Below are 17367 nucleotides of genomic sequence, written 5' to 3' on the forward strand. Positions count from 1 at the left end.
AGTACCTAGTTATTTAATTTTAAGCCAGAGGTGAGCAGAATGAAATAGGCCTATGGTAGAGATGTTACCAAAGTGCTGCCGGAACTGGCCACACTTTTGTTCCTGTGACAATACATCTAGACAATCACCCTCATGGCAGGAAAGGTTTGTTTTGGCCTACAATTTGAAGCTTCAGTCCGTGTTTAATTGGCTCTGTTGTTTCTGGTATCTATGTTATAGAACAATACTTATGATTGTATGGTGAAGAAAAGCTGTTCTCTTCCCAGTGACTCGGAAGCAGAAGTCGGAGTCTGACGGGTTCCTATATTCTCCACAAGGTCACACCGCCAAGGTTCTAAGATCTTGCAGCAGGCCCAACCTCTTAAAAGTTCTCCCACCTCTCAATAGCAACTCGATAGTGACCGGATAGTGACCTTTGACATAAAGACCTTTGGTGGACACTTGGGATCCGAATCTTAACGGAGAAGATAACGGATTTAGTGTGCATGTCATATGTTACAAGAACTTATTTTCTCACTTTTAGGCTAGATAAGAAAAGGCTTCTTGGGGTTTATGGCTTTGGAGTTGAACTATGAAGAATGAATGCAATTCTGATAATCACGTGAGGTGGGGATGGTCAGCTAATTATGATGACCTTTAAGTTCTACAGATGTGCTGGCATTGAAGTTTCGAATTTATGAAGCTTTGGAGTCCCACGGGAAGTTAAATCATTATGAAGCTATACAACCTCATGCAACCTGGGAGACTTGAGTAGGGCTGCATGTACTTGCGGGGTTCATACAATAAATCTTAGTTACTAGAGCATACTGGTATAGAAAATACCTCCTTAGCCCGTGGAAGTGAGGAAATTTTATTTCAGAGGAAAAAAAAAAGAAACACTTGTATACTTAACCATCTCATTACAAAAACACCTCAAAGAGGTGCAATAATTGACGAAGGTCACTTGAACAAACTTTACCACAGCAGAAAGCATGGAGTTAGAATCAAGATAGATTTCTATATCCCTTATGGTAATATTTATTGACATCATGAAATCAAAACCATTGTATTCCCAATGCCCCATTTTTCGGGGTAAGATGCTTTTAATATTGCTGTGAACTTGCACACCGAGGTAAGTTTGAAGGAACAGAAAATGGACCAAACACAGGAAATGCTTTAGAAGTCGGCACCCGCAGAAAGAACACGTGGAGTACTCTGCACCTGTAAGGAAGACCCTGGCAGAACTCCCAGCCTGGTACCTCAGTCACCTATAGCAGAGTGGGGGAGGAAGACAAGAGAGTGAGGAGATACCAGTGGAGAGAGAGACAGCAGAGTGGAAAGGGAGAGTGGAGAAAGAGCGAGGAGAGGAAAGGAGAGAGAGAGAGACGTGCTCCTAGCCCAGAGAGAGGTACCCTTTGTCTGACAAACCCTGCAAGGGAAGCCTCCTGTAGCCGCCCCGCGGTTCCCACCTCCAAGCATCTGCGGAGCGGCTAGGTGGAGCCCGCGCCCGCGGAGCCCTCGCGGACTCCAGATCCGGGTTTTGTTGGCCACCCCTTTCTCGGGCTGGAGCCCCCCTCTCCGGTCCTGGGAGCTCTCGCGCCCGTCACCCCGCCGGTGGCTCACTCCGGCCTCGGCTGCGTTGGCCGCCAGCGTGCACACTGCCTGTCTGCGGGCGCATCGTCCCTCTGCCTGCTCGGCCCGCAGCGCTCGCTCCGGTTCCCAGGAGCGGGGATGCAGATGGCACGGCCGGGCCGGGAGGGTGCCACCGCCGCCGCCGCTGGCATCTCGCGGACTGCGAGCTGCCTCCGCTCCCGCAGCTGCTGCCGCCGCCACCGCCTGTGACTCGCCCCCCTCCCCTCTCTTTCTTCTCTTTTATTTATTTATTTATTTTGTTGGCCTCAGTCCTCTTCCTCCGGGTGTGCGCGCGCGGGCTGCACGGTGTGCTGTGGCAGGAGCTCACCCGTGTGTCTGTGTGTGAGTGCGCGCGCGCGGGGGACAGCGTGTGCGTGTCTGGAGGGCGCCCCGAGCCTCAGTGGCTCCGGGGGAGTCCAGCAGAGAAAAAGAACCGAAGCCGGCGGCCGCGGTGCTTGGCGGTGACGGCGGCGGCTCGGAGCCCGGGCCGCGCGATGAAGATCCCGCATGCCCGCAGCTACCCGGCACGGCCGGCGAGCTGATCGGCCACCACCACCGGTGCTCGGGGATCACCACCCCCGGCAGGCACGCAGCCCTCGGCGGCCCGGCGCCCGCTCTACCCGCGCGTCCACGCCGTGCACCGGGGAAGGAGTTGCGCGGCTGGCTCCGGGGCTCTCCGAGCGGGTTGCGGGCGGCAGAGCGGACCCTCTACAGCCGGAGCACCTCGGGGGCAGCAAGAGGAGGACGGCGAGCAGGGCTGGGCGGAGAAGCCACTACTGGTACTCGCCGCTGCCCCTACCTATCCCCTCCCTCCCGTTCGGAGGCGGAAAGGGGAGGACGAGGAAGAAGAAGAAAAAGAAAGAGAAGGGGGGTGGGGTGGGAGAACTGGATATAAAGATCGGCTTGGGGGGGGATGGTGGAAGATTTTTGGTCTCCTCAGCAGCGGCTTTTCTTGCGGCGGCGGCGGCGGCGGCGGCAGCGGCAGCGGCAGCAAGAGAAGGAAAGGCAGCCTTAGCTATCACTGCCGCATGTTAATAGCTCCCGCTTGGGTCCGCGGGCTGCAGCCGGAGACACAGCCTGACTCCGAAGTTGTGCAACTGTGCCCTGGGAGAGACATTTGAACCCTCCTTCTCTTTGCTCCGCTTTTGCCCCCTGGGGCGTGTGAAGCGAGGAAACGTAAAGGAAGACAAGCATTTGGCTTTCCCGGCTTCCCCTTTCTCCATGGCTGTGTAGAAGAAGAAAGGAAAGAGACACTTTTTGTTGTTTCTTTGACTGGGGTCTCCACCCTCCAGCCGTCTCTGCGTTTTGATTATCATTCTTTGCTTGGTGTGGCTGGGGTGTCTACGCTGGGGCCGGTCCAGCTTTTTTTTTTCTTTTTTTTTTCTTTCTTTCTTTTTTTCTTCTTCATTTTTTGCCCTGGGGCTCAATGGATGGATTGTGGAAAACTGTACCGGGTTGCAGGTTGTTGAGCAACTGATGGGACCATCTCAGGGACCGGCGATTACGAAAGGTAATTTATTCTTTGCACTCTTCATAACAGCGGTCGCCCAGCTCGGGCGCAGGCGGCGGCACCCGTTGGGCGGGCAACTGAGAGGGGGTGCAGGGTTCACGTACACTCACACATTCGCCTTCACACACTCGCCCTCACGCGCACACTCATCTGATCGTGATCTGGAGCGGGAAGGGAGCCTCCTGGCTGGTGGGCGCTGGGGTTTGGCACGGGTTCGAGGTTCTACCAGCTACTGGGCGATATGATGACAGAGGCTGATGTAGAGCAAAGGGAAACCCGCGCACTGGCAGTCGCACGCGCCGAATGACAGGAACGAATCCCACCCCGAACATTTTCCCTCCCTTGTCACCCTAATGTTGTCCTTTAGTAGGGGCAGATTTCAACCAAGGGGGCGCCTTTTCTCCGCTAGTCTGAAGCAACTCGAGAGGTGGGAACGGGTTGGAGGACGAACAGGGACCCGGTGAGGAACTCAGTCTGGGGTGATGGAGAATGCAGGGTGGTGAGCCTGGCGTGATCCTCCCTGGACGTCTGCTTTGGAGCATCCAAGGTGGCCGGGTTTGCCCAGGTCGCTCCCTTGAGAAGTGGAACCGCGTTGCTTCCTCTCGTGTGTCCCCTCTTGTGTGTCCCCTTCACGGCAGTTTGATTTAAACCTGAGTGCCTAGGCTTTGTAAGGCGATAATTGTTGGAGAAAGCGACCACTTTTCGTGGCTGGCACAGGGGTAGAGCTGTGCTGAGAGTGAGCACCGGTGTAGAGAGGGTGTTCAATGGTTGGGGCGTCCGCGGCGCCAGGGTGCGGTGGGCAGAGCAGTGGTGGCCCTGGTGGCAGGTTACAGGTAGAAGAGGGGGCATCTTAGTGCTTCGCTTGGGAGATGGATAGTCTCTGAAGCGGAGCGCGTGGACCAGCGCTACCCAGCCTCTGGTTCTACCCGGGACGTGGCGGCTGAACATGCCAGATGTCCAGCAGTACTGCTCTGTGTTTGTAGGGGTAGTGGCCAGGGGTCGCCGTCTGTGTTATCTGTGTGTATAGTATCCTGCGCGCTTGGGGTGGCGGGGAGACCTGTGTAGTGATGGGTGACCTGAAGCTACTTGAGTAGAGCTTGCTCATATAAATCGCTTGGGATCAACTTAGCTGGAAAATCTGGTTTGAGGAGGCCCAGAGGGCTCTTGGTAGGGTTGCAAGGAAGCCTAGCGGCAGATTCCCTCTCCCCTGGAGATGTGTGCAATGCTTGGAGTCGCTGGTGCAGCGCCCCACGTACGTACTCCAGATTGGCCTTGATGGGGACCTGCTCCAGCAGTCACCTCTTGCAGATTTGCGGTAATCAAGTCTAGTCTGCAGAAGCTCTGGTCTTATCTGGCCACTCTCCTCGTCCGGATAGAAACGTGTGGTGCTTTTATTGATGACCAGTGATAGAACAGTTGGGCGAACTGGAGGCTTGGGAGCCTCCTCCCGGGTGTCTCCTCTCTGAGGCTCCCGTGCTCCCTGACTGCAGTAGTTAGAGAACATTGTAAACAACAGTGTAAGCATCTTTGCCACCGTCTCCCTCAGAGACTAACCTGCTGGTGTCTGGTGTGTTTACTTTCCTGGGCGAATTACTCATTAGGAAGTATAAGACTGCTCGCCCCTCTGATTCTACATCTTTGTGGCCAGCTGCTGGGGGAAATGAGGAGACACATAGACTCTGGCAGGAAGGAAAAACGCCTTCTGTGTTTTTCCCTGAAGTAAATGGGAGGTCTGCTAATTTTGGTGTCATATGGGCTGTCATCGCTAGTTAAAGAATGCCATCGTACAATCTGCAAGGAAACACTTTAGTGATATTGCATTTGGAAAGTCAGCTGCATTTGTCTATGAGATAACAGAGGTTAGCCAGACCCCAAACTCATTTTTCAATCTGGAATGGTAACTAAGTGATCAGCAAGCAGTTCTGGCGCCCAATTTATCTGTATTCGGGTTACAAGTAGAATTGCCAGTTGTTTTCCAATGTAACCAACAGAGGATACCAGATAATTTGCGTAGGAATCAAGAGGATGTTTATGCTGAAATCCCTGTTAGCGTTGTAGTTTTCTGTTTATTTCTTTCTCCACTCTTTAAGTAATGGGAGAATGGGTAACAAATGCACAGAGATAAACACATTTTAATAAACTTATGCTTGCAAAAATAACTACTTTTAAAATACAATAATTAAAATGCATTGCATTACCTATTGTATATTACTTCTAACTACTTTGATGTTTGTTGAAAATGGTTATGACCTAGTTTATTTTAAAGAATCCTTTTTTTGTAAATGTGTATTTTATTTTTAAGTATACTTACATTATGGCTTTGACCACTTCACAGAGCATAGGATTCAAAGGACTAGTACTGAATAATCTTGATGAAGTTGTATTTTCTAAGATATTTACAAGAGACAGTAAGCAACCCTGATCATAATAAAAAATAAAAAGCCTAGAGATTGAGGGCTTAACCCCCTAGAATCTTGTTTCCTCTAGTTTGTTCCTTTCTGGGGGGTTTGTGTGAAAGTCTCTGTACTTGCAAACATTTCTGAGGGCTGAAGTGTGCTGCGTTCCCTCCCCTTTCAGCAGCTCTCAGCGATTTGCAGTCTTTGTGCTGAAAGATCCCATCAGGTGTGTTCTCTGCTTCTCAGCAGCATGTGTTTCCTAGCAGTCATACATTCCACAGGTCCTGATGTCATCAGGGCTGACTCTGTCAATGTAGTGCCCTGTCTGAAGGTGAATATTCAACAATCTGCCACTCTGAGTTGTATGGGTGAGCAGAGTCCTTCCAGAGACCTGGAGTAGGAGGAGCCATGAGTACAAAGGTTTATGTGAACTATTTAATTTCTTGATGTAGACATGTTAGGCTGCATCAGGCCTCCCTGGCCAGAAGAGTGATAAACCAGACAGCCAGTGATTTGTCAACTGGGGAAATGCTTTTGATGTCTCAGTTTAGATTGCCTAGCATGATGCTTATGCTTGAGATTGAAAGTCCTGCTGAAAAATATGAATGGAAAGTCTTTCAGAAATAATTTTCTTAATGATATTCTTTTTGCAGTTTGCAGATCTACTCCCTCACTCCTCCCTGCCCCGGAGGGAATAATGGCCAGTGTGGGACTTACTGGCTCCAGCTGCTGTGCCCGGCATTGTTTCTAGTATTCAACAACAGTCCAAATTTTATGGACTTGATTCACCTGTGATTCACAAAGAGCTATAGCCACGAAAACCATAAGTCGTAGATTTAAAAAGAGTATAAGATCACAAAGATTGAAGTTAGTCAAACCATAATGCAGAACCGAATTGTTTTTTAAGATCTGATCTGGACCATTTTACAATTTGCTTGAAACTCTTGGAAAAGGGCTGCCAAGTGAAAAAGGACTCTGACTGTTGAAAGGAACGAATTTAGTTTCGGAAATCAGCAAGGAAACTGAGTGTGATTTTTGTATTTAGAATCATGCACTAATATTGAGAAATACTGGGATGCTTTAACTTAGCCTGGTGTGAGTGATGCTGTGAGTGTTTGGGAGGAAAGGCAGCTTGGCTTAACCTAAGTTTCACAAATAAATGGCTCTTTTACCTTTGATTCCTTAGATTTGCATTGCATTGAAAACATGCGTTTGTTCACTGAGGGTGGAATGAAGCTGTGTTGTAACTTACCCGGGTTTGCCTCTTAGGTCATATGTGTTCTCAGATGATTGTTGCATTTGTGTCCTTTTGTCTTATGCAAATGCATTTGCTTAATGAATGCCTTAGTTTGTGAAAAGAAAAGCAGTCAAATTCGATTTTTTTGCTGTTTTCTCATTAATCCACACATATACACAATAACTATGTGTGCATGCACATGGTTATGGAGAATTTAATTTTTGCGAAGAAAACTCCAGTATTTCATTCATTATGAACTTGATACTGATGCTTCTATACATTTGAAAAGCTTGTATGAACTTGTCTGAACTTAACATTAATGATTTGTATGCTGTTCTGTCCCCCTCCAACCTCAAAATGTGTCAGTAATTTTCCTGATTTAGATAGTAATAAAGTTAATTCGACATCATAATTAGCCAAATGTAATGATTTTCTTAGAATTTTGAAATGTACTCATTCATTGACAAAAAAATGTAAAAACAGATAATTAGTTATTTTACTCTGAAGCAACTGAACTCCATTTATTTTGTGGGTGGGTGTAGTTCTGCCTATATTTTATCATAGCAGATTGCTGTGAGCCTTTTCTTCTTTTTTTCCGCCTGCCTGTGGTAAAACTTGAACCCAGGGCTTTGTATGTGCCAGTCTGTAACATTAGGGGCTGCTTGTTGGGGTTTCTGTCCTGCTCAGTTCCCACAGCCATTTAGCCCCAAAGAATCACACAGAAGTCAACATTAGATATAAACTGATTGGCCCATTAGCTCAGGTTTCTTATTAGCTCTTATCACTTATATTAACCCATTGTTTTTATCTATGTTAGCCACATGGCTCATTACCTTTTTTAGCTGTGCAGGTCACATCCTACTTCTTCTGTGATCTGGGCAGGATTGCAGAGGGAGCTTCCTTCTACCCAGAATACTCCTCTTCTCATCGCCCCACCTCTACTTCCTGTCTGGTTTACCCAACTATACTTCCTGCCTGGCCAATCAGCGTTTATTTAAAACATGATTAACAGAATACAGACAATTCTCCTGCACCACCAGTCAAGCAAGTGCTCTATGTTCCTAGCTTCAGAGTCTATACATACTAACAGATAATGAAATTATTCATGTCTTGCTATGTTCTATTGACATTATAAAAAGAAAATAACTTTAATGTTAATGAATGTCATCTCAGGAGTAAGTACAGACTAAATGAAGTTAAAATTTTGGCCTACGTTATTCAAAAGTTTAAATGGAATAATGTTAATGCCAACCCATTTCATGTTAAAAACTGTCTTTAGGATGGAGAAGCAAGTCTTCCATACTAACAGCATCCATCTTGTGAAATTTGCAGTTCAGTTATTGTGTCGAACTGAAAATGTTCTTAGATTGGTGCTTTCTAAGTGTGTTTCTAGGAACTCAGAGGCCATGAGATCCCTTCAAAAATCTGCAAAGAGAAAAAACATCTTCATAGTCATACTCCCACATTATTTGCCTCTTCTTCTCCTTTGAAAACTTGTACACTTAAGATTTCCAGAAGGAATGTGGTTCATGATGACATCATTGTTCTGCTGCTGTATGGCATGTGCATTTACGTGCTCCTGCCTTCTATGAAACTTCTAGCTTACTAACACATAAGCAGTGATCGTTTCAGATAGCATATCCATAAAACACCTTGCATCATTCATTTTAAAGAATGACATTTTAAAGAATGACCTTTAAAATGACATTTTAAAGGAAGACTGAGACCCTCAAACTTTCCCCACATCTGCCTCTGTTACACATAACTGTCACCCATATGACCATAAAAAGGAACATCTACGAAGAATAATCAAGTTCAACTCAAGCTTCAGAAACACAAGCAGGTTGGACATATTGTATTTACTAGTTACTTAGCATTCTCGTTATTCTGTTCCTCGGCATTCTGCGAGAAACTTGATGTTTAGTGTTTTGGTCAGCATCTCCAGTTAGATCTGCTGACCAGCACTTGGATGGTTGCAGAGAGTCATACAACAATCTAAATCCACTCAGAAGGGGTAGTTCATCTTGAAAGGCAGCATGGTGTAGAGATAAGGAGAACCTTGTGTTTATCTACAAGTTGGGAAGCTATTTGCCTTGGGGCAAGGCATTTGATCTTACTTTACCTCAGTTTCCTACTTTATCCTAATGAGATTGACAGTTTTATCACATTCACAGACTGTTGGGAAAATTTAATAGGGACATATACTGGAAGATTTGAAAACAAATTCTGAAGAAATTATAATAAATAGTCAATGATTGCTGTCTTTATTGCATCATTATTATTATCATCATCATCATTAATACTGGATCTCCCAAGAGTCCTAGGGAATGTTAATCAATTCCTTATGTGATTCAGATATGCAGTTCTGTTCCACATCAGTCCTTCAGAATATGTACTAAAATCTTGCTAAATTAATTTTTTTCATGTAAAAAAATAGTCCTTACTTTACTCTTGTACCTTACAACTCATGGGGAGCTGTTGACATTTTATTCATAGAAGAAATTAACAGAACCCCTTTGTCAGTATGAGTTAAAGCTGAAGTTGGGTAGTGTGAATGCTCAATCAAAACTAGTTTCAAAGACCCTAATTGAATATTTATGCATCTTGGGAATTATTAGGGAGGAAATCACTTTTCTGAAGTGATATCAAGACGACTCACTACACACTTAATCTGTTAATCATTACCTAAGCACCACAACAGGCCATTTCAGTGAAAAGGATCCTTGGGGTAATTATATCCTATGGCTCAGTCTGTATGGGAGTGGTTGAAATGCCTAACTAATGGTGAAAGAAGCTTTGCATATAAAATTAGCTTGACTAGGTGCTAAAGTTTAGCTAGAGAGTGCTAGTTCTTATGAGTCTAGTTTTTGGACATATACTGAGAAGTGTGTGTGTGTGTGTGTGTGTGTGTGTGTAGACTATACCCATTTTTGCATGTTTTCTATGGAGCTCTGTAAGTCTGAGATCAGACCTATCACTGTGAATTCAGTACTATTATATGCATCGTCCTTAGCACTTGGATCGATGCTTTCACAGTTTTACAGGAACTAAATCGTACTGCATAGATAGGCAGAACCAAAAACTGTTTTTAGTTATGAGCTCTTCAGAAACGGCCTTTGGAATGCAGACACCTGATTATACTCTTGAGCATCCACAGATCTATCTCCTCCAACTCTATGTGAGAAACAAAGTAAATTCACATTGGTGGTTTGGGAAGAAGAATAAGAAGTAAATATAAATGTGTCTGCTCTCTTCTCAAGGGAGTATTTGACTCGTGGTACCTGATACTATCGGTCATAGTGTTATTAGAAATATCCTTGAGTACAATCATTATGAAAACACATCTAAAGCAAATATCATTTTCTTAATTGAGGAGTTATTGATGATCTGTGAAAGCACATTGATGATTTGTTAAGCAGTTAAGAAAATTTGGGGTCTAGTATTTTTCTTACTGTTCTTTCTTTTATCTCTCTTTTTGTTAAACATTTAAATTTTCATTTCTGAGTGCTTTCTTTCAACTAAAAATGTTAAGTTCTGTTACTAATTCCTTCACCCCAAATAATCCTGACCAGGAAAAAAAAGTCTTTTTGACATTGACCTAGCACTGGCACTATGCTTGAAGATTGACTTTAAATCATGAAAATAACCATTTAACTTAAAACATTTCAAGTTAAACAGCAGAACTTCTTTTCACAGGGTGTCAACAGCTCTTTAAGAATTAACTGCCTCAATGTTGTAACCAAATCAAGTCATCATCCACTTCCAAGATTTACAGATTTCCCTGCTTTTGAAAGATTTATAACCCGAAAGTACAAGTACTCATAAGATTGCTATACATGAATTATGCAACGGAAACTTATAATTCAGAATCCAAAAATTGCCTTAAAGTCTAGAAGTATCGAAAAGCTCTTAAACAAGTCCAGAGTTGAGAATGAACATCTATATTCCAGTGACTGTTGCCAATAAGAGTTTCTCCTCCTCTTCCTCCTCCACTTCCTCCTCCTCTTATTAATGTGTGACTCTTTTAGCTTTTATGTGGAGAAGAAAAATCTACAACATAACAGCTTATGAAGATGTAGTGGGGGACAAAACCAAACCAAAAGCCTGCATGTCGAACAGTTGACTTGCTAAAATGCAGCACACTTAAGTGTTTGAAAGTATGACTCAAGAAAATGAAAGCCAAGTTAAAAAACAAAACCAAATCCCTGACAGCCCTTTCTGTTTGATCAGCCTGTGTTGGTGTTTATGCATCCCGCAGAGACAGAGTGTGTTACTATTCAGGACAGCCCCCAGTGGCTCACAGTAGCCTGAGCCTGTGAGAATAGGGGTGAGACTCAGCCCAGTTTTTGATGTTCTGCTCGGGTGGGTAACTTGAATACTAAAATGCATTCCATTGACAGCTGACCCTGTGAGAGGGTTTTCAACAGTCTCCTGTTTTGTTTTGTTTTGGTTTCATTCCCCCTTCTTTTGCTCAAAGCTCTTCCAAATAAAGACTTCTGGTTGAGAGGAAATGGGCCTGACTGATGGTCATCTTTCCACATGAGATTTGATTTCTGGCAGGCAAGGGAGCCCTCAGCTGATTTACATGACCATTTTCTTTCCTTCAAATTTTCAGTGTTCTTGATTTGTCAAAGGCTAATGGTTGTTGCTTGAACCTTGGACTCAGAATACAGATCATGACTTCATAGAATGGACAAAGAACCTATTGAGAAATACTTTTGTTTAACACAAGGCATGTGTATGTCTATTGCTTTTTCTTCTTTACGGGGTCTTTAAAGATTCAATAGAAGTTTTCTAGGGAGTTTTATTTCTATTAAGAACAATTGACTATGGAGGCAGAACTGAGGCAACTATTTCCTTTAACAATAATACAGTATTTTCAGCTTAGGAACCGTTCAGTTAAATGTCTTTTTCACTTTCCACAACTTTCTGTCTGACAGTCAAATGTTTCAGAGTCATTCCTAAATGATGAACATTCTATGACAATATCTGCTAGGATGTTTGCGACCATTCAATGTGGAAAGCTTAGATGACATGTTATATTTAGTTATTGTTATTTCTTTGAACTGAGAAGACACTTCAAGTTTTAGGTTGAAATGATTAGTGGGAGGTCACCATGTTTTTTTTTTTTTTTTTTTTTTTTTTTTTTTTTTTGGTAAAACTTTCTTTGCCTAAGTCAGTATTATTGAGCATATCCTCCCCTCCTGAGCTTCTGCTTTAGTTATAAGCCCCTGCCTAGTCTATCACTTGCCCATTACTGTATGTTTAGAAGTTTTGGATTTTGCCACATTTAGAATTAGGTAGTTTTTAGAGCTGTTTACTATAGTTTAGTAGGCTCAAGCAGAAATCCTGCTATCTGAACCACCTTCTCTTCTTAAAATTCAAAACTTACTCAACTACCAATATGAAGCCATGGGAGAAAATTCTTCACCTGACACTAAATGCAAATTCATATATTAAAAATGTACATTCAGACAATATGCATAGGAATTACATAGGAAGCATGAAGGATTTAACATTTATACTTGGGTATCGTTTCCGGATACCTCACTATACACATGCAGATATTAAGCAAAAAGCAAATATTCAAACCGCAGAGCAGTTTGAATAAGTCCAAGCAGTTTGGATAAGGAATACCACACCTGTATTACCGGCAAAGCAGAGTCAGTAAAGATGTTCCATTTCCTCTGTTGATGGGAAGATAATGAACTGGGATGGGAAGACTCAATTGAGATCAGATGATTCCCCACAGAATAAAGAGGGCAGTTCATATCATCTGAATGTCCACTGTAGTGACCCTTTATTAAGGATAACAAACCATCATTAGAAGACTGGCTAGGAAAACCATTGTCTGTAAGTAGTTAGAGTGATCTTGTACAACTGTTCCATACATACTGTACCCAGAAAACCCAATAAGATCATGTAACTCAGGGGTTAGGAATTTTCAACCTTTGTTCAGAAACACCTGCTGTTGCTGAAACTGTGTCACAGGTCATCAAGGCTCCGCATATGTGAGCCCCCACTGAACACTGAAAGATGTCATTTACAGAAGAAATTTGCCATTTTTTTTTTTAATTCGGTGTTCTCAAGTTGCTATGAGGTCCAAAGAGCAAACTGAACTCAGGTTTGGTCAGAATGTTGGCTTCTTCTTGGGTAGTGTTAACAATCCAGAGAACAGTGCTGTTCTTCCAGGTTTGAAATACCTTATATAGGCACCAAGTACACCTCTGTGAACAGGATTTCCCAGAGGTCTGGCCAGACAGTCCTCAGGATGGAATTAACTCGCATTTGAGTTCCACGAAGTCTGGATATCTTTATAAATAGGAGCACATAGTGAACCCTTGGTGAAGATGGCATAGAAGGAAAGAATATCCTAACAGAGACTGGAGAGGCAAAATTATGGTGTGGGAATAAACACATCGTAAAATAAATGCAAATGAAAGTAAAAGAAGGATTAGTATGTGTTTATGGATATGTATCCATCCGTCTGTTTGAGCATTTACACTGGCTAGTACACTACCCATTATGTCTTGCTTCAGATGGAAATGCATGTTTATTCAAGTAAACCTTCCGTTTAGAGACAGACTCTTCAAATATATAGCAAGTGGGATGTTTCAAATAATTGAGGCTAAGTAACTTCATCTTTATGCAGTGACTCTAAGGAAGCTTTATCTCAGTATATCTAGTACTAATGCTTTCAAATGACAGACATTAAATCTATTTTTACTATGTCAACCTCAGAGCCTGAACGAACAACCGAGGTAAAGTGGTACTCTAAAGTTTGTTTATATGAGTGTAGGGTAGTAAATGTATTGCTCTTTTTGTGTATGTGTGCGTGGGCATGCCTATATGTGTATGAATGTAATGTATGATGATGGGTAAATTTATGCATGCTACATATGTATACGAGTCCATAGATGATATAAGAGAGCATCACATGCCCTGGTACTGAAGTTACAGGTTGTTGTGAATCCATGTGGGTCCTCAGAATCAAATCCTAATCCTGGGAGAGCAATAGACACTCCTGAGTCTTCTCTCTAGCCCCCAACTTATTTTTTTGAGAAAAGGTCTCATTGTGAACCCGAAGCTTGCCAAGTTGGCTAGATGAGATGGTCAGTAATCTTCCATATCCTCATTCCTTCCCTGACTCCGGCACCACCTCTGCCTACCAAGTGGTGACATTACAGGCTCACAGCCACCTTGTGGTAGTAAGCACTTTACTGACTGAGCCATCTCTCCAGATCATATTGCCTTTTTTTCTTAAGTTCCTCGTTCAGGCTGGCCTTGAACTCTTCCTTCTCCTGCTGCAACATCCCTATTCTAGGCATGTGCCACCATATATAACTTCTGTTTTGGTTTTTCTTTATTTAAATTGGAAAGTTATGGTTCTTTTCATTTTTTTTGTACTAACTCGGTTTAAGTAGTAACATATGAAGACAATTTAGCAGAAATCTTAAAGGTTAATAGAAGTTTAATTAGAAGAACTCCCTTGAATAGCAACCTTGTTATTGCGACACAGGTCCCTAAAGAAGAAAGAGCATTAGAAATCATTATGCTATCAACATTGTGTTTTGGTGATTTGATGGTATTAAGCAAACTTTGGAAGCATTTCCTTTTTTGGTGCATTTGATTAAATGTGTGATTTTATCTTGGTGAAGCAGCCTGCTGGGCTGCAGACAGTAGTGTTCCGAAATGAAATTTGCTCAGAGCCTCTGAGCAGACATTTATTCAATGAGACCTTTCTTGAATAATAGATGATAGTGAGATAGCTGTAGTGTGCCTGTGTATTTTGTGTATGTGTTCTCCCTTGAAATTAGGGAGGGTGGAGACAGAACAATAGCAACAAAAAAGGTAAAGGAACCTGAGGGAAAGCATCAGGTTTATAAGTGACATAATAAAGTGACACTTTATTATCAATGGACAGCATGATGTGTGAGAAGTCACAGTATAGGGTCAGAGGACACTGCTTGTCATTCTTTATTTCTTTATGGGTGTTAGTGTGGAATTAATTTTTTTCACTATTGTTTCCGTGAGTTTTATTGATGCTTTTTGTCTCATTGAGTTCTGGTAATAGCTGAATTTTGACTCTCATTCATTTTTGCCTATGGTACCTTATTGGATATTTTGAAGATCATATTTCAGTTATATTTCATGATTCCATAACATACTCACTCTGAGCATTGGTAACAAAAAAATACGGCAGAAACCATTTAATATGTTAATCCTCCTTATCTTAGTTTCTGTGATGGAATATCATGACCAAAATAAATTTGGGAGGAAGGGGATTATTTGTCTTATTGTTTCATATCATCATTTGGATAAAGTCAGGATGGTAACTCAATGGAGGAACTTAAAGGCAGGTGTGGTGCAGAATCTATGGAGGGATGCTGTTTACTGACTTGCTCCCCCTGGCGTGCTCAGTCTGTTTTCTTATAGAATCCAGGACAACTAGTCCAGGGGTGGTCCCACCCACAGTAGACTGGACCCTCTCACATCAGTCACCAAGAAAATGCCCTACAAGCTCGCCTGCAGGCAATCTTATGGAGGCATTTCCTCAGTTGGGGCACTCTTCTCTCAGACGACTCTAGCTTGTGTCAAGTTGACATAAGAGTAGCCAGCACGCTCTTTAATTCACAATACTCACAGAGTTATTTTGAGCTTGCATTTTTATATCAAGTGCTGACATTGATATTCTGCGTGTGCTTCCTGGAGCCGAGATTAAAGTATATATATGCAATTATAACATTTTCTCCAACTTCTAAGTGCCATTAATAGTTTTGAAGGCATCATTTTCAATATTGTAACATATTCCTTAATGTTGATAGATTTATCTATATACTGACTTATTCATGTTGGCTGTTATTTTTATTTTTGGCTACGATAAATGATGTCACAATGAATATGCTAATGCTGAAACCTTGGTTGGTTCTCCACTTGTTCTGTGGCTCAGATTCCTGGCATCAGGTCAGAGAGAACATCATAGTCTCTTACTTTTCACATGTGAGAGTGTGCCTGCTGGGTCAGTGGTCCCCTGAAAGTTCTTTCTGTTGTCGGAGGCCACTTGTTCATTCCCAGCAGCATACAATATTTTTCTTTAGAGTTTCTTTTACTTTAGTTAGCAATTATTAATTTTTGTTATGTAACATAGTGTTTTGTAATTTTTTTTTAGTGATATTTAGCAGTTGCTGAGTTGCCTGTTTACCGGAACATAAAAGCCAGGGTCAGTCCCTCCATGATAAAGAAGGGGATTTCCTGGATATTTTAATATTTGAGTAGGACTGTGGATTATGACTTTACTACTGGGACTTTCCTGAATAGGCCCCTTATCTCCTCAATTCTTTGAAGCTGTCATTTTACAAAACTCAGGTTTTAGCAAACTCTTAATGGAACGCTGGACTGACCATTTGATGTATCTTTGAAAATTCAAGTATGAAAAATCAGAATAAATGACCAGTAAGCACAATTAAGGTAGATATGATGTGTATGAAGAAACAGAGAATTCAATGAATTAAAGCATCGAGGTTTACAATTTAGTGAATGTGAAACTTCAGTATTGTGCTGGTACACAGACTATTAGAAATGGGTTAATCTAGATTTGAGAGCTAGCCAGTAAGAGGCTAGAGCTAATGGGTCAAACAGTGTTTAAAAAAATACAGTTTCCGTGTAATTATTTCGGGGCATAAGCTAGCTGGCGGCCAGGAGCCGGGTGGCAGGAACGCGGCCCGGCGCTCCTCATACCACTGGGTGGCACCCAACGTAGTAACTAAATCCACTTAAAAACCTGACAAGGGCAGTCTCTTTATTTAACCAATAAAATTAACACAAAACAGAAGACTCTCCCCCAATCACAGTATTGTTAGACATATNTATATATATATATATATGATTATAGAGATCTGTACGGAGAAATGTATTAGGAACAAAATTTAAGGTGTTCCACGCAGTGCTTACAATGTGTGTTTTGTAATTTGTACAGTTACAAGGCCTTCTTAAATTTGATTCTGTTAACTCTGTTTGAGTGTGTATATGAGTATGTGTGTGTGTATGATTATGTGTGTGTATGGTATATGTGTGAGTGTGTGTATAAGTATGTGTGTGTGATAGTAACTAACAGTACTACTTTAAATGACGCTTGTGGGGCTTCTCTTTCCTTTTGTGAACATGTACATTTCAGGTGCAGTTCCAGGAGACAGCAGAATTTGGTTTCCTTTCCTTCTCTGTGTTTTGTGTAACTCTGCACCAGAACATATTTATGAGACAGATTACAATGCTTGATAAATAAATGATTGTATAACTGCATGGCTGTGCTCTGTGGATCAACATGAATCAAATGAACACAGAAGTAGGTCTTAAAGTTTCTGTGGGAAGATAAATTCAGGTGACGTTGAAAATTGCTTTTTTCTGTACTTTGGTTTCCTTAAACACTAAGCTTTGAAGAACTGGCACACCTGTCCCAAAGTGAGGTGGTGGGTGTGCAGCCCAAGAGACTGTCCCATGTGAAGTGGTGGGTGTGCAGCCCACGTGACTGTCCCAGAGTGAGGCGGTGGGTGTGCAGCCCAAGAGACTGTCCCGGAGTGAGGTGGTGGGTGTGCAGCTTGCCTGCTCTAAAGCTG

The 17367-nt window shown here is 42.7% G+C and overlaps 1 protein-coding gene across 5 annotated transcripts in view; it reads left to right on the plus strand.

Moving 5' to 3' along the window:
- The first annotated feature begins 1541 nt into the window (after positions 1–1541).
- Adgrl3 (adhesion G protein-coupled receptor L3) overlaps positions 1542–17367 on the plus strand; it is a 734036-nt gene continuing 718210 nt past the window's right edge. For 3 of the 5 annotated variants that reach the window (XM_050149588.1, XM_050149591.1, XM_050149589.1), the window contains exon 1: positions 1547–3121. The gene's annotated coding sequence lies outside the window, so the exon portion shown is untranslated. Of the gene's footprint in view, positions 3122–17367 lie in introns of all 5 variants that reach the window. The other 2 variants (XM_050149593.1, XM_050149590.1) reach the window with 2 other exon arrangements.

This window comes from Alexandromys fortis, unplaced genomic scaffold (genome assembly GCF_014885135.2).
Source record: "Alexandromys fortis isolate MF-2015 unplaced genomic scaffold, M_Fortis_MF-2015_v1.1 scaffold_0, whole genome shotgun sequence".
Lineage (NCBI taxonomy): Eukaryota > Metazoa > Chordata > Mammalia > Rodentia > Cricetidae > Alexandromys > Alexandromys fortis.